Below are 25,713 nucleotides of genomic sequence, written 5' to 3' on the forward strand. Positions count from 1 at the left end.
GGAAGCTGTCTACATGGTAGTGCTCAGTCTTCTAAGAAATCTCTTTGGAGGAACTCACCCTGGATCATCAACATCCCCAGTTCTCCTACTTCTTCCTTGTCTTCATCCTCCCAGAACCCCCATGAGGCACCCTCTGGGAGTTACTCAGGTACAGTTACTCTAGGACATGGTCATGCATCAGGAATTGAATGCTATTGTAACATTCCACAGCCTGCCCCAAATATCTTGAACCCTGGATGCTCATTGGCTCTATTGCTTATCTCACCACTGTTGCTCTGCCCATCTCAGATTCAAGTAGGGCTACCAACCAGACCTTTTGAGTTTTGAGGACCATTACCTATGTTTCCTCCACCCAGTACCTTGCAGATCTATTCCCTCAGCTCTCAGACTTGGAGGTCCCACTCTATCCACTGCTACCATTGTTGGTCTTTGCTACCTCTTTGCACTCCAATGGACCATCCACCCCAGGAGTCATGTGCCTGCAGCTACCAGAGTCAGAAGACTCAGATGGTACAGAATGTATAAACAGACCTTCTACTCAGTTTGTGTTTCTTACATGTGTTTGAACTACCCTTCATCTTATTTTATTATTATTGTTGGTGTTATATTCAATGCTATCTTTCCTTTGTCCTCAGAAATCTCATCAACCTTTATGAAATTCTGTTTAAACCTGATTGCTTTCCTTAGGTGCTGTAATTCTGTAAGGCAAAAGGTTCACTCGGACCAACAACCCCAGACTGGATATTGGAGGAGAGAGTGTCTTCTTCATTCAATTCAAGAAATGATCTCTGGGCTATTACAGCTTTAATTTTTTAAAGCTCTGACTTTTTTTTTTCTTCACAAGAAGCTTTTTACTTTACCCTCTCTCTTCCATCTCCCTACCTCATTCTTCTTATTCCCAGGGTATATGTCTATTTATACCCAAATGCGCTGGCATGGAGGTATTCACTGAAAGACCATAACCTAGATAATAAGTGTTGGTTGCAGATTATTCAAATATGACTCCTTTTATTTCTCCAGAGATTACTTAGGACTCTTCTCAGCTGCTGTTCAGTTCCTTGTGCAATCATTGCCAGTGAGAGGGTGAAATGGCAATGCATTAAATTTTTTAATAAAAAATAGAATTGAATGATGATTCCCATAACAACATTTCCAAAAAAGGGGATTGGGGCGGGGGGACTTTAATGGCCAGAGAAAGCCCAGTAGTCAGATAGCTAATGACTAGGTAGAAGGGCAAGCTGCTTGTTCTTCCCCCACAAAATTATAAAGTAGCTTTTGCCATCATCAGGCACCGGACTTTCTGGAATGGAAGGCTAAAGAAGGATGATTCCATATTATTTTAAGGAAATCTGGCTGCACTCAGGCCTTGGTTATGGAGAAGCTCTCACAGCATTACGAATAGGTTTAAAAATAAGCAAAATGGAAATGAGATGAATCAGGATGGATAGTGTTACATCCAGACAAAAGAAAATGTCTGCCCTGTTGGACCACATGTAGCAAGAATGGGGGACTAGAAACTCAGAGTTCTCCTCTCACTTTGGCTAGCATCATTCTATGGAATCTGGGAAAAATATATTTCTTAGCTTTTGAAATGGACTTAATGATGACTCACTTTAAAGAAATATTGTTAGGAATGTCCAACTTCTAATCTGTTTTCATTCCTTCATTCCCCTTGCTATAATTTCTGCTTTTAGTTACTTTCAGTCTCATAGATATACTTTCTTCCTCCTTCACTCCCCTAGAACTGTCTTTCCATACTTAGCGAAATTCAAGTGACATAATCGAGGTTTACCAATGAAGAAATACCAGAAGTGATCATTGTTTCAAAGGATAGTTGGGAGGCATAGTTAATATCAAGCCTAAAATTATAATGGGTCATCTAACGGTTTGACATAGGTTCCTGAAATTTATAGAATAATGACAGCATTTTTAGTCCATCACCAAGATAGAAACAACTATATCTGTCACCTAGGAAGAAAAAAAGCTATATAAAAATAGATATCATATGTTTTCCACACCCCAACTTTTTGAGTTTCAACTAAATTCTAACTATAATGAAACAATCATTTCATTCTTTTCTAATTAACTCATTGTTCTACTCTCTGTAGCTCTTTACAGCTATTGCAAGTTTTCTCTTCATTCCTCAATCTTCACTGTTTTTTTCCTCATTCCCCCACCCAGAAGATCCTCTGGACTCATAATTTGCTAAGAAAATAACGACCTTTCACTCTGAACTCCATCTTCTTCCCTATTCTACAATCCAAAGCACCTTGATACTATCTCCCATCCTCTCCTCCATTACCCAAGTCTCTGATGATCCTGTATTTTGCCAAGGCCAAACAAATTCTTTACTTTTGTCTTTGATTCTATCCCCTTACATAGTTTTTAAAAGTTTCAAAATTTACCTATCTGGCTCCTACTCTGATGTCTATAAACATGTCCAGTCTCTCCCATCTTTCAAAACTTTCCTTGACTATAATACCTCCTAAAGCCAGAATGCTATATATCCTCACTTCCAGTACTGTGTGTGTGTGTGTGTGTTGAGGGGGAGAGTTGTGGGGGCAAAAGGAGAGGGAAGAGAAAAATAAAATAAAAGAAAAAGCTATTTCCACTTTTTGCCTCTACTTCTTTTTTTCTCACTCACTTTTCAACCTCTTTGTAATCTGGCTCTTAATCTCTCATTTGAACCACCAGATTCAAGATTACCAATAAGTTCACACTCACCAAATCCAATGGCCTCTCTCATCCATTATTTTTATTACCTTATCCAGCATTTAACATTATTGTCCCTCTTCTGCTTGATGTTCTCTCACCTCTGTGTTTTCATGACACTACTTTGTCTTGGTTCTCCACTTATCTGTCTGCCTATACTTTTTTGGACCCTTTTGCTCTATTATCATCCATGTCTCATCCTCTAAATTTCAATATTCACCAAAATTCTATCTGGAACCCTCTTCTACCTCAGGATGATCTCAATTGCTTCAGTAGGTTCAATTATCATATGACCAAGAATGCCGCCCTGATTTACATATTAGCCCTAGTCTCTCTTGAGCTCCAATCTGGAATCACTGACACTTACTGCACATTATCATTTGGCATGTCTTACACTCCCAAATTAACATACCTAAATCTAAACTCTTTATTTCCTCCTTAAAGATTTTTCTGCTCCCTAAATTTCCTATTTTTTGAGAGCACCACAGTTCTTTCAGTTATCCAAGTTGACAAATTCAGAGCCATCTTAATCTCTCAACCTCATACCCCGTATTCAATCATTTGTCAAGTATTGTTAATTTTACCTTCATGGTATTTCTTATATATGACCCCCTCTCTTCATTCACACAGATACCATTCTAGTTCAAGCTCTCATCACCTTTTTTACTAGGCTGTTGAAATAATCTCTTAATTCCTGACTCTCAATTCATCTAATTCACAGTTGCTAAATTGATTTTTCTAATGTAAAAGAAAGATTTGAGTTTTCCTAAATAATCTGACAATAGAGTATAAAGGAACTATCTGAACATACCTAACAACAAAATGTGAAGTTCCTTAAGCAATCTGATGGGATTATAGGGTCATTGGAATATAAAGCAATGAACAAAGGCAACTTTATATGATTGGGTAACAGATCAGCCATGCCTTTTGCAGCCTAGATAAAAGTAAGCTGATTTTATTCTAAGGTGAATTTTGAAAGAATAATTTACATTTTACCTCTTGTCTCTTGGGAGTGTACAAAAAGGAGAAAGGGGCTTTTCTCTCTTCTTGCAAGATGCCATTACTGGTAAATAATGAGAGTAGAATCCATGAGTGGAATAAAGTGTATAATGGCTAATCCTGAGGTGCTTGCTCTGGAGATGGCAAGACCAAGACTCTTCATGGTGCTAGGGTGTGAATTCTGAAAGAATTTGGCAGAATGCTAGGTCAATATTTCACTTAAGCCCCAAGCTGGTAATGGAGGAGATTATAGTCAAGCATGAGAGCTACGTACTAAGCCATAGCCGAGAAGCAGACCAAAAAGTGACTCATACAGAATAGATTTCATGGCCCATGAGTAGCAGCACAAAGACATCAAGAGAAGGTGTTAGGAAGTTCTGTGTTGCCACATATGTTGAATTCATGTGCCCACTGCATAAGTATGTCTCTACTTACAAATTCTATTTGTATCCACTTTTCCAAGTGATGCTTTGTTTATATATGCATGACCCAGGCTTGTGGGAGGTGTTTTATTTCTTCTCTTCTTCCTATATCATTTGAGTAAATGTTCTTGCTTTGCGCTAATTATATCCTCCAAATGATGAGACAAAATAAATACGTGGTTGAGGGGTTGTGAACTCTGATGAGTTTAGGAATTTGGACCCAAATTGTCCCTTGAACCAGAATGTAGTCATCCCTTGGAACCCAACTACTAGTGCAACGGTGGGGGTTAGCCCAGAGGGAGGCCATGCCAAGGCACAGTTTGCTTTTCTCAAATGAACTAATATTTGTAAAAAGCATTTAGCATAGTATGTGGCACATGGAAAGTGTTATATAAATATATACTCCCTTCTCTTCCCCTGCTCAGAAGCCCCTATCCCTCCCTAGGTCACAGACCCATGTTCGGCATGTTGCGTCCTCCATAGTTTCATCCTGATATATCTTTTCAGGCTGATTCTACTTCACTCCCCTCATCTACTTTACATTATAAGGGAACAACACTATGTGCTATTTCATATAGGTCTCTACACTTATGCACAGTCTGTACCTGGGATATCTCCTTCCTCACCTCCATGTCTTGGAATCCTTAGCTTTCCTCAGAGTTCAATTCAAGTGTCAGCTTCCCTGCAAGGCCCTTGGTGGCTTCCCTGTTACTTTAAACCCCACTCTTCAACATTACTTTTCATTTGCTTTCTGCACATTTTACAATTACTTTCATGTATGTATGTCATTTTCCCCTAATAAACAGGGAGTATTTAATTTTTGTCTTTGTATCCCCAGTACATAGCACAATATCTGGAACACAATAGAGAATTACTGAATATTTGCCAAATAATAAGAGCTGTAATAAATGGAATTTATGCAGTGCTTTCAGATTTGCACAGTATTGTACAGATGTTATCCTGTTTGATTTTCATAAGACTCTTGTGAGTTGACTACTATTATTATCTCCATTTTACAGATGAGGAAAACAACAGACTGGTAGGTCAAATAACTCCCTCAGTTTCACACAACTAATAAGTCTCTTCTACCTGGAATGCCAAAGGAATGAATTTCATGCTACTTGTCCCAGGTATGCTTTGTGCTACTTTCCCTAGGCATTAAACTGCTATTTATGACTCAGGCTAATATGATGTATCACTAAATCTGAATTGAAAAGAATCACAACAGGTTGGAATTATGGGTATAAACTAACTAAACTTCATAGAGATTAAATATATGGTCCTAAACTTCTCTTTTTCTGTTTTTCTTTTTCTTTTTTTTATCCTGGAAAACTTTTTCATTGTTAAGTGGAGTGGGACAGCTGTACACAGTTTAGATGATTCCAATTTTGTTGGCAATATCTAAAGCATCATAGTCTGGACTAAGCCAGATGTAGGCCTTTTTCTCTCTATCAGTCTGGGTCAGTATGTTGACCTTGGCCATATCAATGTCATACAGCTTCTTTACTGCCTGCTTGATCTGATGCTTATTGGCCCTGACATCCATAATGAAGATAAGGGTGTTGTCCTCAGTCTTCTTCATAGCAGACTCAGTAGTCAAGGGAAACTTAATGATGGCATAGTGATCAAGCTTGTTTCTCCGAGGGGCACTTTTCCAAGAGTATTTGGGCTACCTTAGTGTCTTGGGTCACTGGAAGGTGGGGGATGTTTGGATCTTCTTTTTGTGGCTATGGACACCCTTCAACACTGCTTTCTTGGCCTTCAAGATCTTGGATTTGGCTTCTTTCCTGGAGGTGACAACAGCTTCCTTCCTTGCCTATGGCACCATCTTGGGGGAAAGGTGGTCCTAAACTTTTCAAAGGGTCAGTCCTACAAAAATCATTAACTGAAGTCCTGAGAGATGAAGGGAAGGAGAGGAAGGGTGAGGGAGAGAGGAATAAGGAGAGGGAGACAAGGAGTTGAAGGGGGAAATGGACAGAAACAGAGAGAATGAGAGAAAAAAGGAGAGAAATTTGAATGGGAATAAGAAGATGAATAAATGCACAAAATTAGGCAGTTGTCATGAGAGCTAGTATGAAACTAGACTGCATAATGGAAACACAGTACTCATAGCAAGGACCTGCTAATAGCACTGTACTCGATATTATTCGGGCCATGTCCAGTAATATATTCAGTTCTGTGTGCCACCTATGAAGAGGAACATTGCCAAGCTAGATGTCCCTAGTGAAGGGTGACCAAGAAGATGACTCTGAAAACTGCATCACATGAGGAATTAGTGAAGTAAATGTAGATGTTTAGCCTCGAGAGAATAAGATTTCAGGCAAAACATGATCACTGCCTTTAAATATATGAGGAGTTATGAAATGAAAGAGGAATTAGGTCAATTCTGTTAAGCTCCAAGGGGAAGAACCAGTGGATGAAAATTATAGTGAGCCAGAACAAGGAATAACTTTATTACAATTAGAGTTGTCTGTTCAATAGTAGAATGAGCTTGCTTGTAAGATAATGGATTTCCAGTCAATGAAATCATTCACATAGAGGTTAGATAACCAGTTCTCCAGGATATTGTACCACTGCAATATCAAACTGAGACTAGAGAGATTCAAATGCCCCTCCCAAGGCTCAAATTCTAAGTCTATGAATTCTAGTTTTTACCATTCACTTGTTGCATAGCCTAGGGCAAGTGTCTTAGTCACCTTACCTTTCCTCAATCTCTCCATCCATGACACAGAAATCACAGCATTAGTCTCCATCATTATAGTCTTGACTACTTTTCAAAAGCAAAATGTCATGTAAATGACAAGTAATAATTAACACTAGGCTTTGGGCTGTTTACCTTAAAACTAAGCACACTTTAGAGGACTCTGGGCCATCTCTCCATGGGGTAGGGAATATAGAAAGAATAATGAAAAAACATTCTGCACTCTTCAGGCACATTGGCACTTTTCAATTATTTATACAATTTAATCCCATTGATAAAGCACCTTCTCCAAAGAACACCCCCAGGTTCTCTACACAACAGAGCACAGCAGAAAGCAATGCTGGGAAAATGGTAGTTATGGTCTGTGCTGATGGGAGCTTGTCTGACCTTCCTAGAGACCCAGGGTATTAAACAGGCAGTTTGCTTGGCTAATAATAACTATGCTCAGGACTTGTCACCTTCAAAGAACTTTAATTAATCCTCATAACACCCTGGTGAGCTACAGAAGGTAAGTGTTATTATCCCCATTTTATATGAGGAAAAATGCAGGCACAAACAGAGGTGGAAAATGACTTACTCAAGATAACAGCAGTAAAGTTTAACACCCAGGGATACCTTGGCTGGCATCTATTCCTAATGGCACAGATTCTAGTGATGTAACTAGGACAAAGCAAGTGGGGGTGACATTTTAGTGCCCAGGATAGAAGAAAGAGAGGAAGGAAAGATGAAGCTCAGCTAAGATTCAAAGGGCAGAGAGGTTTGGGAGTCAATAATCTGGTGATACAGAAAATCCCAAGAGGTAGAGATGAGGTGCCATATAAAAGAAAGGTAGATGCTGGACAATACAGTTTGCTTTCCCTCCCCTACAATTTATGTTACATTAGTTAGTCTCCAGGAAACAAAACAATCCTTATCCATTGGGTTATTTAAATATCAAGTTCTAGATTTCTTGGAAATATGGAATCTTAGATTTATAAGAGACTCCAGAGGCCAAATTGTTCAACCCGTACCTGAACCTAGGCAGTTTCCCCACCCCAATAACCTTTTATCTAAGTGACCATTAAGTCTCTACTTGAAGACAAATAGTGATGAGAAAACCATTGTTCCCTCAGGTTTTTTCTTTTCTTTTCTTTTCTTTTCTTTTCTTTTCTTTTCTTTTCTTTTCTTTTCTTTTCTTTTCTTTTCTTTTTTTTTTTTGCTATTTCCCCAATAGATGTTTAACAAATTTTGAATTGAAAAGTGTGTGTGTGTGTGTGTGTGTGTGTGTGTGTGTTTCCTTTACTCATTTATATAGACTGCTGAAATTGTAGTCAGGAAGACCTGAGTTCAAATCCAGTCTCAGACATTTATTAGCTGAATTCGCCTAGGTAAATCATTTAACCTCTGGTTATTATAGCTTCCTCATCTGGAAATCAAGGATAATAATAATAGCCCTGAACTCCCAAGGTTGTGAGGATAGAATGAGAAAATGTTTATAAAATATTTTATAAAAATTAAAATGCTATGTAAATCCTAGCTATTTTTACTATTGTTGTTAGTATTATCTTAAATAACCTTTATTAAGCACTCTGTATTTTAAAGCAAAGAAAGGAAACTAAGACACATTTAGGAGCAAGGCTCTTTTAGTTTCAGATAGAAGGCCCTAGGATCTTGAAAGCAATTCTTTCTTTCAAGCCTGATATACCTCCAGCTAATATTGATTTTCCCCTTTTAACATCTGTTAGTGAGTTTTAGTTCTTATTAAATTGAAATTCTGATTTTGAGGCTTCTGTTTGTTCCCTGTGGACAATAGAGTAGGAGAAGAGTTGGGTAATGATTTTGATTACTACCCAAACATGGCCTCAGTAAGTAAGTAATGGTGCTTAGAGCACTGTAATTGTTAGTCTCTTTACAGAAAGCATTTTGAAAGGCAATTAAAGCTGGAAATCCAGAGTGAGCAACTGTGGACCCTAAGAATATATGTATCTTACTACCTTGGAGATGCATGAACACTATCCTTCACCTCTATCTTTCTCTTTCACTTTTAATGAACTCTGTTTTCTTAGTGACAGACTACTAAGGGCTCTTATAAGCTAGTTACCACTTCATTGAATACAGAAACTTGAAGGGACTTGCTCTCTAACATTTCTCTTTGTAAATTTGAAATTTCGATTTGAGAAAGCTGAAGTAGACTTACTGGGTTGATGAACAGAATAAAGGAAAGAAGTTAAGGGCATTTGTAAATTTGTTTCTTTCCACAGAGATACTCCTCAGAGAGACTTCTGTTCAAACAAACCAACTGGATGTTTCAGAGAGGCAAGTAGAAATTGGGAAGATCGGGGGAATGATAGTTCCCTTTCACTCTAAAAGAGTGTCTCAAGAAACTCTCATAGAAGAAAAAAAATGGGCCTCTTAGAACTGCCAAACTCTTTTTCCCTGTAACCTTCTATTCCAAATTATTTCCTTGCTACCCAAAAAATGACCTTTTGCCATTTAGATATCATGTAACAGTATGCTCAGATTCATCTTATTCATTTTCATATACTATGATTATTTTAGGGCAGCTGGGTGTTACAGAGGAGCAAGTACTGTACCCAGAATTAAGAAGGTTCATCAACTCAAGTTTAAATCTAGCCTCAGACAGTTACTAGCTGTGTGACCTTGTGAAAGTCACTTCACCTTGTTTGCCTCAGTTTCCTCATATGTCAAACAAGCCAAAGAAGGAAAACAAAACACTTTAGTATCTTTGCCAAGAAAGCCACAAATATGATCATGAAGAGAAGGACTGAAAATAACTGAGCAACAAAAACAATGGCTATTTGGGAAGGTACCATATTCATCTACTAGACTGTAGTTAGCATCATCACAAGAATCATGTCTTCTTTCAATTTTATTTCCTCCTTAGTCCTATCACAGAACTCTGTACACAGTAGGTGTGCTTTATATATTAGGAATTCAATATCTGTGTTGTCTCAAAAATATTGTGGCTTTAAAATAGGAGCAACATAATGGAGACTCAGCGACTCCACTGAAAAAGGGAAATTAGATTCTGAGTAGCAGATATTTCACAGCATCAAGCTTTCCCTGTTTTTTTCACTTTTCCTTCTACTTTGACCTTCATTCCAGAATAACCTCTCACATAGGAGACTAAACCATTCGGAAGAGACTGAAGGGGTCATGAAATCCACTCCCTTTATTTTACAAATTAAGAAATTGAAACTCAGGGGGAAGAGTTAAAATGGCAGAGTAACAACATGCATTTTCTAGAGCTTGCCCCCAAGTCCCATCAAATACATGTAACAAATGGCTCTAAACAAATTCTGGAGCTGCAGAACCCACAGAATGATGGAGGGAAGCAAATCTCCAGCCAGAGACAGGTCACCAGGAAGTGTCTGTTGTACCTAGGGCACAGGGCACAATCCAGCATGAGCCATGCACAAACAGGACCTGAGAATGCCTTGGGGAGACTGAATCTCCCGCACCTGTGGCAGTTTCCAGACTTCAGGACCCCAAAATGCTGAGGATAAATTGGAAGGTCAGTGGAAAAATCCTGTGGGACCTAGGTGGGAGAGTGGAGTGGTTTGGCCCAAGCCCCAGGGCTGCAGATGGGGAAGGGAGTGGAGGAGCCTGCAGCAGACACAGCAGCAGCAGAAGCCAAGACAGCAACTGTTTCTGGAGCTCTAGACTCACAGATTGTGGGGATCAAGTGGTTGACAGTACACCCCTTCCACTAGAAGCAGAGAACTACTTTAACAAAGAGCTCAAAAGTCAAGTAAATGACTGGGAAAATGATCAAAAACTGAAAAAAGAATCAGACTACAGAATCTTACTTTGGTGACAAGGAAGACCAAAACATGCAAACAAAGGACTACAAAGTCAAAAGTCCTCCATCAAAAGCCTCCAAGAAAATTTGAATTGGTCTCAAACTATGAAAGAGCTCAAAAAGAATTCTGAAAATAAACTAAGGGAAGTAGAGCAAAACATGGGAAGAGAAATGAGAGTGATGCTAGAAAATGATGAAAAATGAGTCAACTGCTTGCTAAAGGAGACTCAATCAATGCTAAAGAAAATAATACTGTAAACAATAGATTAATCCAAATGATAAAAGAGATGCACAAAGTCAATAAAGAGAAGAATGCCCTAAAAGGTAGAGTTGGCCAAATGGAAAAGAAGGTCCAAAAGCTCACTGAAGAAAAGAATTATTTAAACATTAGAATGGAGCAGATGGAATGTAATGATTTTATGAAAAATCAAGAAACAAAACCAATGGAATGAGTAGCAGACAATGTGAAATATCTCACTGGAAAAGCAACTGACCTGCAAAATAGATTCAGAAGAGATGATTTTAAAATTATGGGACCACCTGAAAGCCATGATCAAAAAAAGAGCCTAGACATCATTTTTCAAGAAATTATCAAGGAAAACTGCCCTGATATTCTACAACTAGAGGGTAAAATAAATATTGAAAGAATCTACCAATCACCTCCTGAAAGAGATCCCAAAAAGAAAACTCCTAGAAATATTGTAGCCAAATTCCAGAGTTCACAGGTCAAGGAGAAAATATTGCAAGCAGCCAGAAAGAATCACTTTGAGTATTTGTGGAAATACAATCAGGATAACACAAGATCTTGAAGCTTCTACATTAAAGGATCAAAGGGCTTGAAATCTGATATTCAAGAAGTCAAAGGAACTAGGATTAAAACCAAGAATCATCTACCCAGCAAAAGTGAGTATAATATTTCAGGGGAAAAAATGGTCATTCAATGAGATAGAGAACTTTCAAGATTCTTGATGAAAAGACCAGAGCTGAATAGAAAATATGATTTTCAAATAGAAGAATCAAGAGAAGTATGAAAAGGTAAACAGGAAAGAAAAATCATAAGGGACTTACTAAAGTTGAACTGTTTACATTCCTACATGGAAAGATAATATCTATAACTCTTGAGAGATTTCTCAGTACTGGGGTAGTTGTAGGGATTATATACATATAGACAGAGGGCACAGGGTGAGTTGAATAGGAAGGGATGATATTTAAAAAAATAAAATTGAGGGTGGAGAGAGGAATATATTGGGAGGAGAAAAGGAAAAACTGAATGGGGCAAATTATCTCTCATATAAAAGAGGCAAGAAAAAGCTTTGTAATGGAAGGGAAGAGATGGGAGGTGACAGAGGAAAAGTCATCACATTTGACTTAAGGAGAGAATAATAAATATACTCAATTTACTATGAAACTCTATCTTACACTACAGGAAAGTAGGGGAGAAGAGGATAAGAAGGGGGTTGGGAGGATGATAGAAAGAAGGGCAAATGAGAAGAGGATGTAATTAGAAGTAAATACTTTTGAAGAGGGATGGGGGTCAAAAGAGAGAATAGAATAAATAGGGGGTAAGATAGGATGGAGGGAAATATAGTTAGTCTTCGACAACATGGTTTTTATGGGAGTCTTTTGCATAGTTATACATGTATAATGTATATTGAATTGCTTGCCTGCTCAGTGAAGATGGGTGGGGAGGAAGGAAGGGAAAGAAGGTGGAACTCAAAGTTTTAAAAACGAATGTTAAAAATTATTTTTATATGCAACTGGGAAATAAAATATACAGGCAATGGGGTATAGAAATCTATCTTATCTTCCAAGAAAATAGAGGGGATGGGGATAAGAGAAGGAAGGGGTTTGATACAAGGGAGGGCAAATTGGGGGAAAGGGTAATCAGAATGCACATTGTCTTGGGGTGAGCAGAGGGGAGAGATGGGGAGAAAATGTGGAACTCAAAATCTTGTGAAAATGCATGTTGAAAACTGAAAATAAATTTTAAAAAATAGAATTAAAAAAAAAAAAGAAATTGAAACCCAGCAAGATGAAATGACTAATCCTAAGTGACATAGACAGTAATTATCAGAGGTAGAATTCTATTGCAAGTCTTCTGACACCAGTGTCAGTGTTGTTGTTTCTTGTTTTCCATCCATGATTCTCTACTGACTCTGTTAGTGAGTGAATCCCTTGAAAGAAGGCTCTTTAAAAAAAAGGCTTGAACAGCTCAGTTAACTTAATAATAATAATAAATAATGACAGTAATACTTATAATAACCACCAATAATAGTTTGTGCTATTCAAGCATGCAAACATAACTTGATTCTTACTCTCTTTGTGACGCTCACTTTTAATTTTGGTAACTGTGTTTCTCCCAGTTCTGATGCTGTCTGTCATTTGGACTTCATGATATCCTCTTCTGGGCCAGTTTACTATCTTGACTCTGACCTTGAATGATTCCTAGGACTGCATTAATTACTTATCACAGCATTGTCAGGCATCTTGGCTATAAACCTAGTGCATTAAATAGGCAGTTTGCTGGGATAATAAGAACTATGTTCCTTTCCTTGGTCCCTTCCCTAAAACTTTCAGCACTGGCTTTGGTCCCCATCTGAATTTCTAGCTTTTACTCTAAGAAAAATTGTTTTGTATAATGACTACTCATCAGAAACACCTCTGGCTAGAATTTGTTTATTATGAGTTACCTATTTTAGGTGCAATCTGCAGCCAATTAAAAAGAATTCTTACTTTCTAGGAACTTAAAATTTCAAGACAGACCACAAGAATCCAGATGAGTATGTAAATGAAATAACAAGAGGTCACATTTATAAAATATTTTACATCTTTTAATAACCACCCCATAAGACAGATGGTACAGATATAATCATGCCAATTTTACTGATGGGGAAACTGAGTATCAGAGAGGATAAGTGATCTTTGAAACTAATACTTTGACCTAGATCTTCTTATTTAAAGCCCAGTGTGTTTCCTTGTAGCTTGTACTCCCTGTAAAATGGAATAATTTTCAGACACACAAGCAATTTCACAAAGAATGAACTTTAAGCTTACACAGGCAAATGTTTGTTGAATCTTACCTCCAATACTTTACTTTTAATTTACATTTTTTGAGTTACAATTAAGTTCCAAACTGTCTTCTTTCCTTCCTCCCCATCTCACACTAGAGAAGAACACCATTTCATATACCACACACACACACACACAACTATACTATGCAAACTTCTGTTTATCAGTTCTTCAGTTCTGTCTCTGGAGGTGGATAGTATCTTCTTTCATACTTCATTTAAAATAACTGTAGACAGTATAAAATATCTGGGATTATAACAGTCAGAAAGTGCAAGAACCTTCAATACTTGAATCACTTGACTTTGAGGTATTTACCACATACACACATATACACATTGACAAATCACATGTAGGTACTCTGGTATAGTATAAAGAATCTTAAACTTAGTAGCAGAAGGGTTCACATTATAACCCTGCCATTTTTAACTGTTCTATATATGTTGGTCAAGTCACAACCCCACCTTACATTCTAGCTTCCTCATCTGTGAAATCCGCAGATTATCAAACTTGTGTTCTCCCCATCACAGGATAGAAGAAGGTAGTATTTCTAAAGATCATTCCAAGTCTTCTAGATGTTGTATAAATATAGAAATGTGAGTTGCCATTAATCTATATTTACACTCACATGACCCCAAAGTAAGGGCATTGACTGGGCTATGAGTATTTAGTTTGTGTTGCAGGGGGTAGAAAGGAGAATGGAGAGAATAATGAAAGTTTCATGTTTAGGCACCTTTGACTTGAGTGAAGTCATCACTTTGCTTCATTCTCTTTAGCCTCAGGATGAATTGCAATGGATACAAGAAAGGGATGAATACAGCATACTGTCGACTCTGAGAAATCAGGTTCAGGGAACTGGAGCAGATAAGAGAAAGCACAGGTGTTTTGAATGGACATGAGCATTTGTTTTAGGTGGGTCTGGGAAGCAGAGAGGCAGAATAGGTTTGCTTTGGCATGTTGTTTTTCACTTTAACACACTGGTTTCCTGAATGAAGCATCCATCGTTGTCTCTGCAAATGGGTATAGTAAGTGGGAAGTGTTCTTCTTCATTCTGGTCATCACCTGAATAGGGAATCTTTCTAAGAGAAGTCACACAGGATTACAGATTTAGAGCCCAGAAGGAACTGAAGGTTTACCTAACCCAGAGGTAGGGAACCTGTAGCCTCCAGGCCACATGCAACCTTCTAGATTCTCAAGTGAGGCTCTTTGACTGAATCCAAACTTCACAAAACAAAACCCCTTAATAAAAGGATTTGTTCTGTAAAACTTAGACTCAGTCAAAAAGCTGAACCCAAGGACCTAGAAGGTCACATGTAGTCTTGGCACTGCAGATTCCTCATCCCTGGTAACTTAATGTAATTGTTTTGCAGAAAACATAACTAAGACCCATAAAAAGTAAATGACTTCCCAAAGTCATACAGATACTAAGAGTCAGGATTTGAACATTAAGGTCCTCTGACTCCAACTTCACTACTTTTGACTAAATCAAGAGGAACTTGAAGAGCCATGCTACTAAGGCAGTTTTCCATAGAAGCAGAGAGGCCTGATTGTAATGGTTCTAGTCTCATTCTGAAGAAGTGGAGAGGAAATCTGAGGGAGACCCCTCCTCAAAAATTTTCCAACATGGGAATTTCTCCATTCATAACTTGGTCCCAAGTATGTCAAAAAAATCATCCAGGTTTTCCAGTTCTGAGAGCCAAGATGGCAGAGTGATTGATAATTGCCATCTCCCTCCCCCTGTTGACCTTGATGACCACAGAGAATGTCCCCCCAGGAAAAACTCTGGAACAGTGGGAGCAGCAGAAGGGATAAACAGACTCTCAGCTCAAGAGGCTAGAAAGATCGCTAAGTAGGATCTCTCTTGCTGTGGCTGAAAGGGAGCAGTGCAGGACTAGAACCATCAAAGACAGCCCCACCTAAGCAAACTGGGAGAAGATCCTGAGTCCCAGGGGGGTGAAGCCCACAACCACCAACACCAGGAACCCAGACATTCCTCAGCACCCCAGGGAAATCAGGAAGACACTAGTGCAGATGGGATGAGCCACTGAGCTTGTCTATGACCTGGCTCAGCAGAGGAGACCTCCTGTGGCCAGACCACCCATCTCCCGCACTTAACAAGCTAGTTCCAGGGTAACTGAGGGAAACCCCAAAAGATGTCACTTGGACTCTGCTTTCCATCACCAGCCAGCTCTGCCAGGTAAGCTGCAGCATTTTAGCTTCTAGCTGAAAGATCCAGAGGCCACAACACACAAAGCCTCAAGTTTTAGGCACAAGAATTGTAGGACCTAGTCCCCTGTACCCCAGAGGCAGAGATCTACTTTAAAAGCCAGGAAAAGGGTTACTATCATGAGTAAGAAGCAAAGCAGAAAAGAAAAGACCATAGAATTTTTCTATGGGAACAAGGACCAAAACACAAATACTAAAGAGGTCAGCATTGAGACTGTACTCTCATCTGAAACTTCAGAAGGGAATATGAACTGGTCTGAATCATAAAGAGCCTTCTTGGAAGAGCTCAGGAAGGATTTTAAAAGCCTAATTAGAGAAATAGAAAAAAAACTGACCAATGACTATAAAAATATGAAAAAAGAAGACACAGAAGAATTTAAAAGGACAATTGGACAAATGCAAAAGGAAGGACAAAGCCTAATAATCACTTAAAAGGAACAACTGGACAGATGGAAAAGGAGATGCAAAAGTTAACTGAAGAAAACAATTTCATAAAAATTAGAATCAAACAAGTAGAAGCTAATGAATCTATGAAACATCAAGAAACAAACAGAATGAAAAGAATGAAAAGATAGAAATAAATGTAAAACATTGAATTGGAAAAATAAGTGACCTGGAAAATAGATCCAGGAGCAAAAATCTAAGGATTATTGATCTACCAGAAAGTCATGATGAAACAAAGAGCCTGGACAATATTATCCAAGAAATCATCAAGGAAAATTGCCTAGAATCCTACATCCAGAGGGCAAAATAGTCAATGAAAGAATCCACCTTTCACCTCCTGAAAGGGATCCCAAACTAAAAGCACCAAGGAATATCATTGCCAAATTTCAGAGCTATCAAGTGAATACTGAAGGCAGCCAGAATGAAACAATTCAAATATTGAGGACCCACAGTAAGGATCACACAGGACTTTGCAGCTTCTACATTAAAAGAAGAAGAAATAATTAATTGGAAAACGATATTCCATAAGGCAATGGAGCTGGGACTACAACCTAGGATTAATTACTCAGTAAAGTTGAGTATAATATTTTAGGCAAGGAGATGGACATTCAATGAAATAAGGGATTTCCAGGTCTTCCTGATGAAAAGGCCAGAACTCAACAGAAAATTAAATCTTCAGAGGTAGGTCTCAAGAGACACATAAAAATGTAAGCAGGAGGAAAAAAAAAAAACTTGTTACTCAATATGATGAAACTGTTTGCATTCCTATGAGAGAAGATGATACTTGTTAATCCTGAGAATTTCATATTTATTATGATATGCAGAAAGGATATACATAGATAGAGGGAGTGGGTATAAATTAAATGATGTGATCATAACAAATGTGATTGAAGGGTGGGAAGAGATTGTAATGGGAGATGTGAAAAGGAGGAGACAGAAAAAAATAAATTATATCACAGAGAGAGGCACAAAAATATATTACAGTAGAGGAAAAGAGGGGAGAGTGATGAGCATTGTTTGAGAGGTACTCTCATCTGATTGAGTTCAAGGAGGGAACAAGATCCAGTTAAGTATAAAAATACAATCAGCTCTATAGGCAGTAGGAGGGGAAGGAGAAAGAAAAAGGAGGGAAGAATTAGTAAGGGAAAAGAGGATTAAAATGGAGGGGGGCTAAAAGAAGGGAGGGAAGACTGAGGGAGGTGGTGGTAAAAACTAAAACTCTATTCTGGAGGGGAAGGCAGAAGGGAGAACTAAAAGCAAAAAATAAGGGGAAAGGGGATGGAGGGAAAGACACAAATAGTAATCATAACTGTGAATGTGAATGGAATGAACTCTCCCATAAAACAAAGATGGATAGCAGAATGGATTAAAAATTATGATCCAACAATATGTTGTTTACAAGAAACACATCTGAAACAGGGGCATACAAAGGAGTAAAGGTCAAAGGTTGCAGGAGAATATATTGTGCTTCATCTGATGTAAAAAAAAAGCAGGGGTAACAATCCTAATCTCAGACAAAGCAAAAGCAGAAATAGATCTAATCAAAAGAGATGAGGAAGGAAACTATATCCTGCTAAAAGGCACCACAGACAATGAAGCAATTTCATTACTAAACATATATGCTCCAAGTGGTATAGCATCCAGATTCTAAGAGGAGAAGGTAATGGAGTTATGGGAAGAAAGAGATAGCAAAACTATATTAGTGGGGAACCTCAACCTTTCCCTCTCTGAACTTGATAAATCTAACCTCAAAATAAACAAGAAAGAAGGTAAGGAGGTGAGTAAAACTCTGAATAAGGTAGATTGATGATGTCTGGAAAAAATTGAATAAGGATATAAAGGAATATACCTTTTTCTCAGTGGTACATGGCACTTATGCAAGAATTGACCATGTACTATGGCATGGTCACCTCACAATCCAGGGCAGAATAGCAGAAATAGTCAATGCATCCTTCTCAGATCATAAAGCAATAAAAAATGCAAAAAAATAAAAAATATGATAATATAAACCAAAAATTAATTAGAAACAACAATCTAATCCTAAAGAGTGGGTTAAACAACAAATTATAGAAACAATCAACAACTTCATTCAAGAGTAGGAGAATAATGAGACAACCTACCAAATCTTATGGGATACTGCAAAAGTAGTTTTCAGGGAATGTTTTATGTCTTTGACTGCCTACATGAATAAAATAGAGAAAGAGGAGGTCAATGAATTGGGCATGCATCTGAAAAAGCTCAAAAAAGAACAAATTGAAGATCCCCAAGTAAATATCAACTTAGAAATACTGAAAACCAAAGGATGAATTAAGAAAATTGAAATTAAGAAAACTATTGAACTAATAAATAATACTGAGTTGGTTTTATGAAAGAAACAGTAAAATTGATAAACTTTTGGTCAATCTGATTAAAAAAAAAAGGAGGAAGAAAACCAAATTACCAATATCCAAAACGAAAAGGGTAAACTATCCTCCACCGAGGAGGCAATTAAAACAGTAACTGGAAATCACTTTGCCCAACTGTGTGCCCACAAATTTGACAATCTAAATGAGATGGATAATTATTTTTAAAAATATAAATTGCCCAGATTAACTGAAGAGGAATTTGAGGACTTAAATAACCCCATCTCAGAAAAGGAAATTGAACAAGCCATCAATAAACTCCCTAAGAAAAAGTCTCCAGGGCCAGACGGATTTACAAGCAAATTCTATCAAACATTTAAAGAACAGTTATTTCCAACAGTATGTAGACTATTTGGGAAAATTGGAGAACAAGGAGTCCTATCAAATTCGTTTTATGATACAAATATGGTTCTGATACCTGAACCAGGATGAGCCAAAACAGAGAAAGAAAATTATAGACAAATTTCTATAACGAATATAGATGCAAAATTTTAAAGATATTAGTAAAAAGAATACAGCAACTTATCATGAGAATAATACATTATGACCAGGTATGATTTATATCAGGAATGCAGGGCTGTTTCCATATTAGAAAAACTAGTAGCATTATTGATCATATCAACAACAAAACTAACAGAAGCCTCATGATTATCTGAACAGATGCAGGAAAAGCCTTTGGCAAAATATAACACCCATTTCTATTGAAAACACTGGAAAGCACAGGAATAAACAAAACTTTCCATAAAATAATAAGCAGTATCTACCTAAAACCATCAGCAAACATTATATGAAATGTGGACAAGCTGGATGCATTTCCAATAAGATCAGGGGGAAACAAGGATGTCCATTATCACCACTGTTATTCAATATGGTACTAGAAATATTACCCGTAGCAATAGAAGAAGAAAAAGAAACTGAAGGAATTAGAATGGGCAAAGAAGAAACTAAGTTATCACTCTTTGCAGATGATACGATGATATACTTAGAGAATCCCAGAGAATCAAGTTAAAAAACTACTTGAAATAATAAACAACTTTGGCAAAGTTATAGGTTACAAAATAAACCCACATAAATCATCTGAATTTCTATATATTACTAACAAAGACCAAAAGCAAGAGATAGAAAGAGAAATACCTTTTAAAGCTATGGTAGACACTATAAAATATCTGGGAGTCTACCTGCCAAAACAAACATAGGGACTATATGAACACAATTACAAAACCCTTTAGCACCAATAAAGTCAGATCTAAGTAAATGGAAAAAAAACATCAGTTGCTTGTGGGTAGGCCAAGCTAATATGATAAAAATGATAATTCTACCTAAAGTAATATACTTCTTCTGTGCCATACCAGTCAAATTTCCAGATAATTATTTTCTAAAGCTAGAAAAAATATCAGAATTCATCTCGAAGAACAAAAGGTCCAGAATATCAAGGGAACTAATGAAAAGAAATGCTAGGGAAGGTGGCCTAGCCCTACCACATCTCAAATTGTATTATAAAGTAGCAATCTTCAAAACCACTTGCAACTGGCTAAGAAACAGAGGGTTAGACCAGTGGAATAGGTTAGGTACTCAAGACACAGTAATCAATTGAATATAGCAATATACTCTTTGATAAACCCAAAGATTCCAGCTTCTGGGATAAGAATTCACTATTTGACAAAAACTATTCAGAAAACTGGATAACAGTGTGGCAGAAACTGGGCAGAGTAGACCAATGCCTGACACCATTCACAGGAACAAAGTCTAAATAGGTATATGATCTAGGTATAAAGGCTGATACGATAAACAAATTAGTGGAGTAAGAGATAATGTGTTTGTCAGATTTATGGAGAATGGAGAAATTTATGACCAAACAAGAGATAGAGAACATTATGAAGTGCAAAATGGATAATTTTGATTACATTAAATTGAAGAGTTTTTGCACAAATAAACCTAATGCAATGAAGATTAGGAGAGAAGCAGAAAACTGGGAAAGAATTTTTTCAACTACTGTCTGTCATAAAGACCTCATTTCTAAAACATATAGAGAACTGAGTCAAATGTACAAGAATTCAAGTCATTTCCCAATTGATGAATGGTCAAAGGATATGAACAAGCAGTTTTCAGAAGAAGAAATCAAAGCTATCTACAGTCATATGAAAAAATGCTCTAAATCACTATTGATTAGAGAGATAAAAATGAAAACACCTGTGAGGTACCACATCACACATACCAGATTTGCTACCATGACACATTAAAGAGATGATAAATGTTGGAGAAGATATGGGAGAGTTGGAACACTAATTCATTGTTGGTGGAACTGTAAGCTTATCCTTTCATCCTGGAGAGTAATTTGGAACTATGCCCAAAGGGCTACAAAAATATGCATACTGTTTGACCCAGCAATATCACATCTGGGACTCTATCCCAAAGAGATCACAGAAATAGTTAAAGGTCCCACATGTACAAAAATATTTATAGCAGCTCTCTGTGGTGGCCAAAAACCAGAAATCAAGGGGATGCCCATCAATTGGGGAATGGCTGAACAAGTTGTGGTATATGAATATAATGGAATTCTATTGTGTTATCAGAAACGATGAACAGGAAGACTTCAGAGAAGCCTGGAAAGACTTATATGAACTGATACTGAGTGAAGGGAGCAGAACCAGGAAAACTTTGTACACAGCCACAGCCACAGTGCGTAAGGAATTTTTCTGGTAGACTTAGTACTTCATTGAAATCCATGAACTTAAATAATTTCCATTGGACTCTTGAGGCAAAATGCCTTCCATTTCCACATAGAGAACCATGGATTTTGATCACAGATAGAAACAGACAATTTTCTTTTGTATTATGCTTTGTTTTCTTTTGTTTTATGGTTTGTCCCATTTGTTTTAATTCTTCTATGCAACATATATTTAATAGAAAAGTACGTGTTGAACCTATATAAGATTGTATATTGTCTCACAGAGGGAGTGGGGAGGAAGGGGAAAAATCAAAGATATTTGGAAGTGATTGTCAAATACTGAAACCAAATAAAATAATTTAATTAAAAAAAAGAATCACCTATTGATTCATTCTACTTGAAAGCATAATCAGACTGCTAGCTAGTGTTGTCTCTTTTCATGGTTTCTGCAGTACCATCTCCCTTTGTGTTGTTTATAAACTCCTAGGATTCCAGGTGAAATATCTGTTGCCAAAGCCCTCCAAATTCCACTTTATTTCTCCAAAAACAGTCCAAGAAGAGCCAAGAATTCCTTTACCATCACAAAATCTGGTCTGGATAAAAGGCACATACATTTCTCACAAGGTTGAATTCATCTGATGAATTTACTATTGCAGAAGGCTTATTTCAGACTGAAATTAGACAGTTTTGTGAGTGATGGTCGAGTAGGAGAAAATGAAAAAGCAGAGACCATCAGCGCTCAGGCCCCAGGCATCTGTTGTCTTCTCCAAGGAAAGATTTCCTATATAATCAGATCATAAGAAAATTATGAAGATTTAGGAAATGAGGTTGATTTGACTGGAAACCCTGCTCATTTAACTTCCTCATCCAGAGGTTATGGGTCTCTGATCCCCTTGAGGAAAACAGAGGATGGATTTGTAAAAAGCCTATATTACAATTCTATCATAGTGGGGGAAAGAAAGAAGATCGAAAAGAAAATATTGCCTGAAATGTCAGTACAACTAATCAAGCATTTATTAGGGATCCACCATGTGCAAAGCATTGTACCTAGAATCTGAGGCTACAACAGTCTTTTGCATTCAAATGGATAGATGCACCACAAGTAACAGTGATCCATGGGAGAACTAGAAAAGAACAAAAATGGAGACCCAAGCAAAGTTCCTTATGAAACAGGAAAAACAGAGAATACTTGTACTCAGATAGGTCTGGGAAAGCTTGATGGAGAAGGGGTTCAGGGAATCAAAGAAAGGGAGGGACTTTTTTAGAAAGTGGTGTGGGGTTGAAAATCATATGAAATGGTGTGAGCAAAGTCAGAGAAATGAGAAAGGGCAAGATAAGAACAAGGGGCAGAGAATTGTCCAGTTTGGTGGGAATGTAAAATGAAGGGGAGTAGTTTGAATCTTAGGATGACAGAATTTAGCAGATGGAAGGGATCTGGACCTTAGTTGTCATCTCTTTCGACTCATACTGAAAAGGAATTCCCACTATGATATACCAAAGAAATGATCATCCAGCTTCTGCTGAAAGACCTCCAAGGACCCATAACCTGTCATCTCCCTAGGCAGGATATTTTACTTTGGGAAGGCTCAAAGTATGAGGAAGTTTTGTGAGTTTTTGTTTTATTTTGTTTTGCTTGTCATTACCAAGCCTAAATCTGCCTCTTTGTAACTTTTACCCATTGCTCATAATTTTGCCCTTGGGGGCAATAAAAACAAATGTAATTCCTCTTGAACATAACAGCCCTTCTGATCAGGCTGGGGTATGTAGGGAAACAGATAAATTTTGCAGCAGAAAAGATTTGAGTTAGATATTAAGGAAAACTTCCTGAGCCTCAGGATAACCAGATACTGGAAGAGATTATTCAAAGAAAGTTATAAAAAAATATTTCATCAAGGTTTTTTTTTTTTTTTAAAAGCAAAGGAGATAGAGCTCCTTATGTCTTGATAATTTTGTAGCCTAATATTTCAAAAAGGATTCCAAAAGGACTTTGGAGAATATTAGTATTCAATTCTTCTGGATCAGAATTTGAGAATGGTAACAGGGATTCTAGAGGGAGCAAAAAATTTGCCTTGAGCTCTTCTCATCCCAGTTTGGGGTCTGAGATGCCAGAGAGCTATCAAGAATTTCATTTGCAGCTTTTTCATCGTAAAGTACGTGCAGAAGTTTCTAAAGTTAAGATAGAGCCCCCAAGACTCCATTACTCTGCTTCCAAAACCCCTGTGATCTCAGTGACCCACAGGCTGTGGATCACTGGGAGCTGAAGTAACCCAATAATGTAGGCATCTTAACCATTTTAGGAGAGTGAAAGCCATTTAACCCCCAAAGTAATGGCTGCAGCATCTGTCTGGGAAAAAAATAAATTGGTTTTAACTTTCAAAGTTTGGGCTACAGAGGGAAATAAAGAGGCAAAATGAAAAGACAAAATTGTTAAGCATCTCACAGATCTAACTTTCAGCTGTGTGTGTCTCCAGATAAAAGAAGCTCTTGCAAAGAGCAAATCTAATTATGTTAAGAAGAAGCCCCATAGTAAACATAGGGGAGAAGCAGATAGATGTTACAGGTCTATACTCTGCTTGGACACAGGAAGGGCTGTGAGGCACTCCAGAAAGGATTATGAACTGAGCTGACCTCCTGCTAGACACTGATGAATCACAGAGGTGAATATGACCTCTACAAGCTCAACATGTCCCTGGTATTAACAGGGTCTTCAGTGTCAGAGATTAGAGCTGGATGCATGGCACATTTCTGAATTAGCTTGATAGGATTAAGTAACAGCACTCTGAGAACTATGGTTTAAAGTTACTTTTACTTCTCACCTGGAGCCCAAAAAAATATATGTTGGGGAATGATAGGAGATGGGGTTCCTCACCTGTATAGTCTTGACCTCTTGTGTCCTTTGTTTCAAGAACATGCAAGGAGAATTGGGAATGGAAGAAGATGGAAGCTGGAGGTTTCTGATGAGATGCTAGTACAGTTCACCACATGGAACTACATGGTTGTTGTTCAGTTTTTTCAGTCATGTCTATGATCCTATTTAGGGTTTTGTTAGCAAAATACTGGAGTGGTTTTCCATTTCCTTCTCCAGCTCATTTTAGAGATGAGGAACTGGGGCAAACAATTAACTGACTAGCCCAAAGTTACACAGGTAATAAGTGTCTGAGTCTAGATTTGAACTCAAAACAATGAGTCTTCCTGACTTCAGGTCCAGCACTCGATCTACTATGCCACCTAGTTGTCCCATTCCATATATACTCTGCTATAACAAACAACAGAACTCAAGTGTTCTGCGTTCAGGTTGCAGCTTGGTGGATTCCAGGTTCAATTCCAGGCTTCTTCTTGGAATTTAAAAGGAAATACATTTTCCCCCTCACCTTTTTGTGACATATTATGATTGTGTGGAAATAGAAGGTAGTGGTTCAGATTAATGTTTGAAGCATTCTGCAATTTTAATTTGCATTTAATAAGACAATTACTATTATTAATATTAATATCACTTGTGGGACACTTGTTATTTATAAAACATTCTACAAATGCTAGCCCTTGAATATAAAAAGAATTAATGAGCAAACATCAATTATAAAGTTGTTCATAGACTCATAGGTTCATAGATCTACAGGTGGAAGACATGTCAGAAGGCACATAGTCTGACCCCCTCATTGACTACATGTATAGAATAAGAGCCAGGAAGGGGCTTAAGAGACAAGGTCATACAGCTTATATGAGTCAAAGGAAGGGTCACATACAGGGACAATCAAAATGTTAGAAGCTCGATCCCTGGAGCTCCTTTTCTGGGCTCTGCTAAAGTCTCTTCAGGTCTCATGCTTCCCTCACCTGTAAAGAGTTATAAATCCTTGAAGAAGATTATGAAGATTAGCCTCAGCTCCAGTAATAAGAAAGGACAGTATTAAGGCACTGCTACATATTCATAGAGCTGGACAGTACAGCTAAAAATATGACTTTCTAAAAATTTGATTTGTGATCATCACTGAATCCATATGTACTCATTAAATGCCATTGAATACATTTTTAATAATGAGGTAGAGTTTGACAAATGACCTGTCTGAGCTGAACAAAGAGATTTAACGTGACAGATCTCACAGTGCAGGGAAAGACCTGGAGAGCATTAAAATCCCATTTGTTAAAGTATATTGTATTGTGTTCAGGATGTCCATTTTAAACCTGGCTCCCTTTATGAAATCACTCTCACTGGGCCATATTCTTCTAACTTGCCTCATAGTTGAGGAAAGAGTAAGAAGACTGGAGGTCAATAT

This window comes from Notamacropus eugenii, chromosome 5, assembly GCF_028372415.1.
Source record: "Notamacropus eugenii isolate mMacEug1 chromosome 5, mMacEug1.pri_v2, whole genome shotgun sequence".
Classification (NCBI taxonomy): Eukaryota; Metazoa; Chordata; class Mammalia; order Diprotodontia; family Macropodidae; genus Notamacropus; species Notamacropus eugenii.